The sequence below is a fragment of the Phocoena sinus genome, chromosome 2, assembly GCF_008692025.1.
Source record: "Phocoena sinus isolate mPhoSin1 chromosome 2, mPhoSin1.pri, whole genome shotgun sequence".
NCBI lineage: Eukaryota > Metazoa > Chordata > Mammalia > Artiodactyla > Phocoenidae > Phocoena > Phocoena sinus.
Window position 1 is genome coordinate 52,433,078 of NC_045764.1, and position 10,062 is coordinate 52,443,139.

Sequence of the window (10,062 nt, forward strand, 5' to 3'; positions counted from 1 at the left end):
GCCTTCACGAGCACCAACGCGAGGCTGAGGTACCACTGGGGCTTCCACCGCTGGTTGGCCTAGAAGTTCTTCAAAGGGATCAGCTCCTGGAACCGCACAACAACATCTTCAGCGGTGTGTCAGAAAGCAATAAAAGAGGAGATTCTTATAGAAGGACTTGGCGTTCATTGGCCATGGCAAATAGAAGACTGAAAGCTCTTCATCTTGAAAATGGGCTTCTCAAATCGGGATTGAGGACTCTGGATTTTAGCAATTAAGACTGAAGACCCATTGATTTGATGAATTTAGAAGGAGGAATTTTATTCCTCCACCACCACCACCACCAAGTTTCTGAAGATGATGAACTCTTTGCTTTGAGGTGGTTTCTCACTTGCCCTGGCATCTTGCAGGAACTCAGTGTGCTAGAAATGAACGACTTCTTGGGATTACAGTTGCAATACTTGGTCTGGGATCAGCTTAAAATATACCTTGTATGTAAATACTGATGAACTACTCAGGATGACTAGGGTTACCTGACCTCTCTGTTTATACTCTGGACAGTAGGTACACTGTGCTGGAGTCACTGTTCATGGAAAGAGCTGGTTAGGACCTCTCTATCAGGGAGTGAATCCTCTGAAAAAGGATCTGGCACAACAGTTTCAGTCAATGCTTGAAGTGTCAACTAAAAAATTATTCACAACCTAGAAGTTGAGAATTATGTTTTATTTGGCGGAAAGTTTTTAGGACTTCAAGCCAGGGAGGCAGCATTTCAAGTAACCCTGAGGAGGCGTTTGCAACAAAGGGCAGGTAGTCAGAACATCAAAGATTACTGTTAAGAAAACCAGAAATCCCAAATGGAGTTTAGTGCTTTCCGATGTATGGGAAGATGCAAGAATCTGGGCTCACTGAAATCATTCTTTTGATATGCACCTAAGCTATCTGGGGCCAGTATCCAGTGTTTTCACATCCTGAGTTTCCTCAGGGCTCACCTTAGGGAGTGGCTGCAGTCTGATGGCTGCTAAATGGCAGGTATTCTTTGTTTCCTTCCTGAGTTCCCTCAGGGGTCACCAGTTCACCTTCCTTGGTGGCCGCTTGGCTGCAATCACTGATGACTGTGACATCCTTTGTTTACTGATACTGCAGGCAATATTCCATTTATTAGGAGCTGTTTACTTTTATGTAGTAACTTGGTTAAGATTGCTGGTGGCTTGGGTTAGCTAAGAAGACAGTCTTTAGTTCCCTGCCTTAATAAGAGGTGTCAGATTAAGATGTGAAAGCTTCAAGACTGTTTCAGTGAATACCATTTCTGAGTTCACAGTGTAGTTCAGGAATTAACTTGGAGTAGCTATAGAGGAAGATCCCACATTTCAAAGTTTGCTGTTGCTGGATTTCGAAATAAGTCAATGAGCCGTGAATGAATTAAGACAACCTGCATATCATAAAAATGTCAAAATACTGCATCTGGTTAAATAGGAGAAAAGAGATTGCTTTATTTGCCTTTTTTACCCACCTTGCCTGTAATGTTTGTAATCATGAAGACGGAATAAATTTGTAACATTTAGTTTCTACCATATAAACAAAAATAGTGAACAATTCATGTCACTCAGGACTTTGTGATATAAAATAGAAACCAGCACAACACTCATGAAAATAATGTATACTTTAAACGTATACAAAATATATTATTGTAAACTTCAATGTATGTGTGTGTATACATATATATACATGTATAACGGTGAGGAGTATATTCAACAGAAATTTAAGAAATTTTGAATGATTTCAGGACATGGATGTTTGGCTTTCATTTCAGTTCCTAGCACATTGCTGTTCTTGTGGTCTCACTGATAGAAGTTACTCATTCTTCCTAGCCAGGCTTATGTGTTAACCTTTGTCCCTTTAATTAGTGTATAATCTCACCTAGCTTGTCTAGAACCATAAAGTTATTTCAGCAAACACTTTGCTCAATATAACTGCTCAGGTGTTATTAGCAAAAACAGGGCAAAGGTAGTATCCAGGACTCCCAACTAGTCACTGACAATGGTAGACTAAATTATTGGCCCCAATCCATTACTCCTTCTTGCAACTATACCCTTGCCTAGTCTCAAGGTGGGAGGAGTGTATTTCCACATCCTTTGACTTTGAACTTAGTTAGGCTGCTTGCTTTGGTTAATGGAAGTTAGTGCAAGTTCATGTGCCTAAGGCACAATGAGGCCAAACACACCAAAACGGAGTTTGGGAGCAGAGAAAGGTTTATTTCAGGGCCATGCAAGGAGACAGGTGGTGTATGCCCTAAAAATCCCTGATCTCCTGGAAGGGTTTCAGCAAAGCATTTTGAAAAGCCAGGTACAATCTCACTACTGGGCATATATCCTGAGAAAACTGTAATTCAAAAAGATATAGGTACCACAATGTTCACTGTAGCACTATTTACGATAGCCAGGACATGGAAGCAACCTAAATGACCATCGACAAATGAATGGATAAAGAAGATGTGTTACATATATACAATGGAATATTACTCAGCCCTAAAAAGGAAACTGAGTTATTTGTAGTGAGGTGGTTGGACCTAGAGTCTGTCATACAGAACGAAGTAAGTCAGAGAAAAACAAATACCTTATGCTAACGCATATATATGGAATCTAAAAAAAATGGTACTGATAAACCTAGTGGCAGGGCAGGAATAAAGATGCAGACATAGAGAATGGTCTTGAGGACACGGGGGGAGCGGGAAGCTGGGATGAAATGAGAGAGTAGCATCGACATATATACACTACCAAATGTAAAATAGCTAGTGGGAAGCTGCTGCATAGCACAAGGAGATCAGCTCGATGCTTTGTGATGACCTAGAGGGGTGGGATAGGGAGGGTGGGAGGGAGGCGGAGGCTCAAGAGGGAGGGGATATGGGGATATATGTATACATATAGCTGATTCACTTTGTTGTACAGCAGAAACTAACACAACATTGTAAAGCAAGTATACTCCAATAAAGATGTTAAAAGAAAAAGAAAGCCAGGTGTGGGAGGGGGGTTGCAGGGTATGTGATCAGCTCGTGCATAATTTTCTGATTGGCTGATGGTGAGATAACAGAGTGGTGTCACAAGGGTTAACATCATCAGTCCTTAGGCTCCAGGAGGTCATGCTCATGGTCATCAAGTAGTTAACATCTTCCATTTGGTAGTGGCTGTTGGGGGGGGTGGTTCACATCTGTAAAACAACTCAGGAAATGTGCATCAAATACTGTTATCCAGGTACTTCAGAGAGGAGCTAAAGCAGATGGTTATGGGAGAAGTACTGCCCCAGGAAGTCCCCATAGGGTCCTGCTTGGTTACAGTAACAGTGTGTCAGTTTTGAGTGTAGGCCTTAAGAAGATTCTACTGTTTCCTTTTTGTGCCTTTGCCTGGTTAACTGACTTATCCAAGGAGAATGAAATTGTAAAGCTGAGCCACCCTAGTTAAACTATAAACGTAAAGTGAAAAACAGAGCCAGCTATGAGAATAAATAGTGACTGTTGCTTAAAATAAGTTTTCAGGTGGTTTGCTATGCAGCATTTAAAAAATTTTTATTTTATTGAGGTATAGTTATTTACAATGTTATGCTAATTTCTGCTGTACAGCAAAGTGATTCACATATATATATATATATATATATATATATATACACCTTTTTCATATTCTTTTCCATTATGGTTTATTACAGGATATTGAATATAATTCCCTGTGCTATACAGTAGGACCTTGTTGTTTCTCCAGTCTATATATAATAACTTGCATCTGCTAATTCCCAACTCCCAATCCAACTGTCCTCTACCTGACCCCCCAACCAGAAGTCTGTTCTGTATATCTGTGAGTCTGTTTCATAGATAAGTTCATTTGTGTCATATTTTAGATTGCACATAAAAGAGATGTCATATGGTATTTGTCTTTCTCTGACTTAGTTGAATTAGTATGATAATCTCTAGGTTGCTGCAAATGGCATTATTTCATTCTATTTTTTATGGCTGAGTAGTATTCCATTGTGTATATATACCACATTTTCTTTATCCATTCATCTGTTGATGGACGTTTAGCTTGTTTCCATGTCTTGGCTATTATAAACAGTGCTGCTAAGAACATAGGGGTATGCAACATTATTGTGGCAATAGCTAACTGATAAATTTCCAAACCTCAGCTTTTCACAAAAGTGCATGCCGCAAAACAGGATTAAAGGTATTTGTAACTAAGGAGATTACAGAGACAGCAATCAAACAATGGTGTTTCTCGGAGATTGGTTCAAGATGGCAGAGTACAAGGATGTGCTCTCACTCCCTCTTGCAAGAACACCAGAATCACAACTAACTGCTGAATGATCATTGAGAGGAAGACACTAGAACTCACCAAAAAGACACCCCACATCCAAAGACAAAGGAGAAGCCACAATAAGATGGTAGGAGTGGCAAAATCACAATAAAATCAAATCCCATAACTGCTGGGTGGGTGACTCACAAACTGGAGAACAATTATACCACAGAAGTCTACCCACTAGAGTGCAGCTTCTGAGTCCCATGTCAGACTTCCAAACCTGGGGGTCTAGCAACAGGAGGAGGAATCCCTAGAGAATCAGACTTTGAAAGCTAGCAGGATTTGATTGCAGGTCTTTGACAGGACTGGGGGAAACAGAGACTCCACTCTTGGAGGGCACACACAAAGTAGTATGTGCATCGGGACCTAGGGGAATGAGCAGTGACCCCATAGAGACTGAACCAGACCTACCTACTAGTGTTGGAGGGTCTCCTGCAGAGGCGGGGGTGGCTCTCTCTCACCATGAAGACAAGGACACTGGCAGCAGAAGTTCTGGGAAGTACTCCTTGGTGTGAGCCCTCCCAGAGTCCAACATTAGCCCCACCAAAGAGCCCGGGTAGGCTCCAGTGTTGGGTCGCCTCAGGCCAAACAACCAGCAGGGAGGGGACCCAGCCCCACCATCAACAGACAAGCGAATGAAAGTTTTACTGAGCTCTGCCCACCAGAGCAACAGGCAGTTCTACCCACCACCAGTCCTTCCCATCAGGAAACTTACACAAGCCTCTTAGATAGCCTCATCCACCAGAGGGCAGATAGCAGAAGCAAGAAGAACTACAATCCTGCAGGCTGTGGAACAAAACCACATTCACAGAAAGACAAGATGTAAAGGCAGAGGGCTATGTACGAGATGAAGGAACAAGATAAAACCCCAGAAAATCAACTAAATGACGTGGAGATAGGCAACCTTCCAGAAAAAGAATTCAGAATAATGATAGTGAAGATGATCCAGGACCTTGGAAAAAGAATGGAGGCAAAGATCTAGAAGATGCAAGAAATGTTTAACAAAGACCTAGAAGAATTAAAGGACAAACAAACAGAGATGAACAATACAATCACTGAAATGAAAACTACACTAGAAGGAATCAATAGCAGAATAACTGAGGTAGAAGAACGGATAAGTCACCTGGAAGACAGAATGGTGGAATTCAATACTGCAGAGCAGAATAAAGAAAAAAGAATGAAAAGAAATGAAGACAGCCTAAGAGACTCTCTGGGACAACATTAAATGCAACAACATTCACATTATAGGGGTCCTAGAAGGAGAAGAGAAAGAGAAAGGACCAGAGAAAATATTTGAAGAGGTTATAGTCAAAAATTTCCCTAACATAGGAAAGGAAATAGCCATGCAAGTCCAGGAAGTGCAGCGAGTCCCATACAGGCTAAACCCAAGGAGAAACACACCGAGACACATAGTAATCAAATTGGCAAAAATTAAAGACAAAGAAAAATTATTGAAAGCAGCAAGGGAAAAATGACAAATAACATACAAGGAAACTCACATAAGGTTAACAGCTGATTTCTCAGCAGAAACTGTACAAGCCAGAAGGGAGTGGCATGATATACTTAAAGTGATGAAAGGGAAGAACCTACAACCAAGACTACTCTACCCAGCAAGGATCTCATTCAGATTTGATGGAGAAATCAAAGGCTTTACAGACAAGCAAAAGCTAAAAGAATTCAGCACCACCACACAACTCTACAACAAAAGCTAAAGGAAACACAAGAGAAGAAAAAGCATACAAAAACAAACCCAAGGAAAAAAAAAAAAAAAAACCCAAGGACATCCCTGGTGGCGCAGTGGCTGAGAGTCCACCTGCCGATGCAGGGGACATGGGTTCGTGCCCCAGTCCAAGAGGATACCACATGCCGCAGAGCGGCTGGGCCCATGAGCCATGGCTGCTGGGCCTGCACGTCCAGATCCTGTGCTCAGCAATGGGAGAGGCCACATTGGTGAGAGGCCCTCGTATCGCAAAAAAAAAACAAAAAAAAAAAAACCAAAAACAATTAAGAAAATGGTAATAGGAACATACATATCAATAATTACCTTAAAAGGGAATGGATTAAACGCTCCAACCAAAAGACACAGACTGGCTGAATGGATACAAAAACAAGACCCATATACATGCTGTCTACAAGAGACCCACTTCAGACTTGGGGACGCATACAGACTGAAAGTGAGGGGATGGAAAAAGATATTTCATGCAAATGGAAATCAAAAGAAAGATGGAGTGGCAATACTCATGTAAAATAGACTTTAAAATAAAGAATGTTACAAGAAACAAGGAAGGACATGACATAATGATCAAGGGATCAATCCAAGAAGAAGATATAACAATTATAAATATATATGCACCCAACATAGGAGTACCTCAATACATAAGGCAACTGCTAACAGCTATAAAAGAGGAAATCGACAGTCACACAAAAATAGAAGGGAACTTTAACACCTCACTTACACCAATGGACAGATCATCCAAAGAGAAAATTAATAAGGAAACACAGGGTTAAATGACACAATAGATCAGATAGATTAAATTGATATATATAAAATATTCCATCCTAAAACAGCAGATTACACTTTTTTCTCAAGTGCGCATGGAACATTCTCCAGGATAGATCACATAATGGGTCTCAAATCAAGCCTCAGTAAATTTAAGAAAATTGAAATCATATCTAAAGCAATTATACCCCAATAAAGATGTTTAAAAAAAAAAAAAAAATTTCCAGAAAAGACACCACAAAAAAAAAAAAAAAAAAAAAAAAAGAAATCATATCAAGCATGTTTTCTGACCACAGTGTTATGAGATTAGAAATAAATAACGGGGAAAAAATGTAAAAAACACAAACACATGGAGACTAAACAATACATTACTAAATAACCAAGAGGTCACTGAAGAAATTAAAAAATACCTAGAGACAAATGGTAATGAAAACACGACGATCCAAAACCTATGAGAGGCAGCAAAATCAGTTTTAAGAGGGAAGATTACAGCTATACAAGCCTATCTCAAGAAACAAGAAAAATCTCAAATAATAACCAGACAAAGATACTACAAGAAAAAGAAAATTACAGGCCAATATCACTGATGAATATAGATGCAAAAATCCTCAACAAAATACTAGCAAACAGAATCCAACAACACATTAAAAGGATCAAACACCACGATCAAGGGGGATTTATCCCAGGGATGCAAGGATTCTTCAATATACACAAATCAATCAATATGATACACCATATTAACAAATTGAAGAATAAAAACCATATGATTATCTCAATAGATGCAGAAAAAGCTTTTGACAAAATTCAACACCCATTTATGATAAAAACTCTCCAGAAATTGGGCACAGAGGGAACCTACCTCAACATAATAAAAGTCATATACGACAAACCCACATCAAACATCATTCTCAATCGTGAGAAACTGAAAGCATTTCCTCTAAGATCAGGAACAAGATAAGGATGTCCACAGTCGCCGGTATTATTCAACATAGTTTTGGAAGTCCTAGCCACGGCAATCAGAGAAGAAAAAGAAATGAAAGGAATAAAAATTGGAAAAGAAGTAAAACTGTCACTGTTTGCAGACGACATGATACTCTATATAGAGTAACCTAAAGATGCCACCAGAAAACTACTAGAGCTAATCAATGAATTTGGTAAATTTGCAGGATACAGAATGAATGCACAGAAATCTCTTGCATTCCTATACACTAATGATGAAAGATCTGAAAGAGAAATTAAGGAAACACTCCCTTTTACCATTGCAACAAAAAGAATAAAATACCTAGAAATAAACCTACCTAGGGAGACAAAAGATCTGTATGCAGAAAACTATAAGACACTGATGAAAGAAATTAAAGATGATACCAACAGATGGAGTGTTCTTGTATTGGAAGAATCAATATTGTGAAAATGACTAGACTACACAAAGCAATCTACAGATTCAATGCAATCCCTATCAAGTTACCAATGGCATTTTTTACAGAACTAGAACAAAAAAATCTTAAATGTCTATGGAGACACAAAAGACCCCGAATAGCCAAAGCAGTCTTGAAGGAAAAAAACGGTGCTGGAGGAATCAGACTCCCTGACTTCAGACTATACTACAAAGCTACAGTAATCAAGACAATATGGTACTGGCACAGAAACAGAAATATAGATCAATGGAACAGGATAGAAAGCCCAGAGATAAACCCACACACCTATGGTCAACTAAGATATGACAAAAGAGGCAAGGAGAAAAGACACTCTCTTCAGTAAGTGGTGCTGGGAAAACTGGACAGCTACATGTAAAAGAATGAAATTAGAACACTCCCTAACACCATACACAAAAATAGACTCAAAATGGATTAGAGACCTAAACGTAAGACCGGACACTATAAAACGCTTAGAGGAAAACATAGAAAGAACACTCTTTGGCATAAATCACAGCAAGATCTTTCTTGATCCACCTCCTAAAGTAATGGAAATAAAAACAAAAATAAACAAATGGGACTTAATGAAACTTTAAAGCTTTTGCACAGCAAAGGAAACCATAAACAAGACGAAAAGACAACTCTCAAAATGGGAGAAAAGACTTGCAAACAAATCAATGGACGAAGGATTAATCTCCAAAGTATAAAAACAGCTCATGCAGCTAAATATTAAAAAAACAAAAACCCAATCCAAAAATAGGCAGAAGACCTAAATAGACATTTCTCCAAAGAAGACATACAGATGGCCACGAAGCACATGAAAATCTGCTCAACATCACTAGTTATTAGAGAAATGCAAATCAAAACTACAATGATGTATCACCTCACACCAGTTAGACTGGGCATCATCAGAAAATCTACAAACAAATGCTGGAGAGGGTGTGGAGAAAAGGGAACCCTCTTGCACTGTTGGTGGGAATGTAAATTAATACACTCACTATGGAGAACAGTACGGAGGTTCCTTTAAAAACTAAAAATAGAATTTCCATATGACCCAGCAATCACACTACTGGGCATATACCCAGAGAAAACCATAATTTAAAAAGACACATGCACCCCAATGTTCATTGCAGCACTATTTACAATAGCCAGGTTATGGAAGCAACCTAAATGACCATCTACAGATGAATGGATAATGAAGACGTGGTACATAGATACAATGGAATATTAGCCACAGAAAGTAACGAAATTGTCATTTGTAGAGACGTGGATGGATCTAGAGACTGTCATACAGAGTGAAGTAAGTCAGAAAGAGAAAAACAAATATCGTATATTAATGCATGTATATGCAACCTCGAAAAATGGTACAGATAAACTGGTTTGCAGGGCAGTAATTGAGACAGATGTAGAGAACAAACGTATGTACACCAAAAGCGGCGGGGGATGGGGGTGGTGGTGTGATGAATTGGGAGATTAAGATTGACATGTATACACTAATGTATATAAAATGGATAACTAAAAAGAACCTGCTGTATAAAAAAATAAAATTCAAAAATTCACAAAAAACCTTAACAACAAAACACGGAACAATCTGATTCAAAATGAGCATAAGACTTGAATAGATATTTCTCCAAAGAAGAGATACAAATGGCCAATAAACACATGAAAAGGTGTTCAACATCACCAATTATTAGGGAAATGCAAATCAAAACTGCAACAAGATACCACCTCACACCCATTAGGATGGCTACTATCAAAAAAATAGAATATGAGTGTTTGCAAAGACATGGAGAAATTGGGACCCTGGTGTAATACTGGTGGAAATTGGTACAGT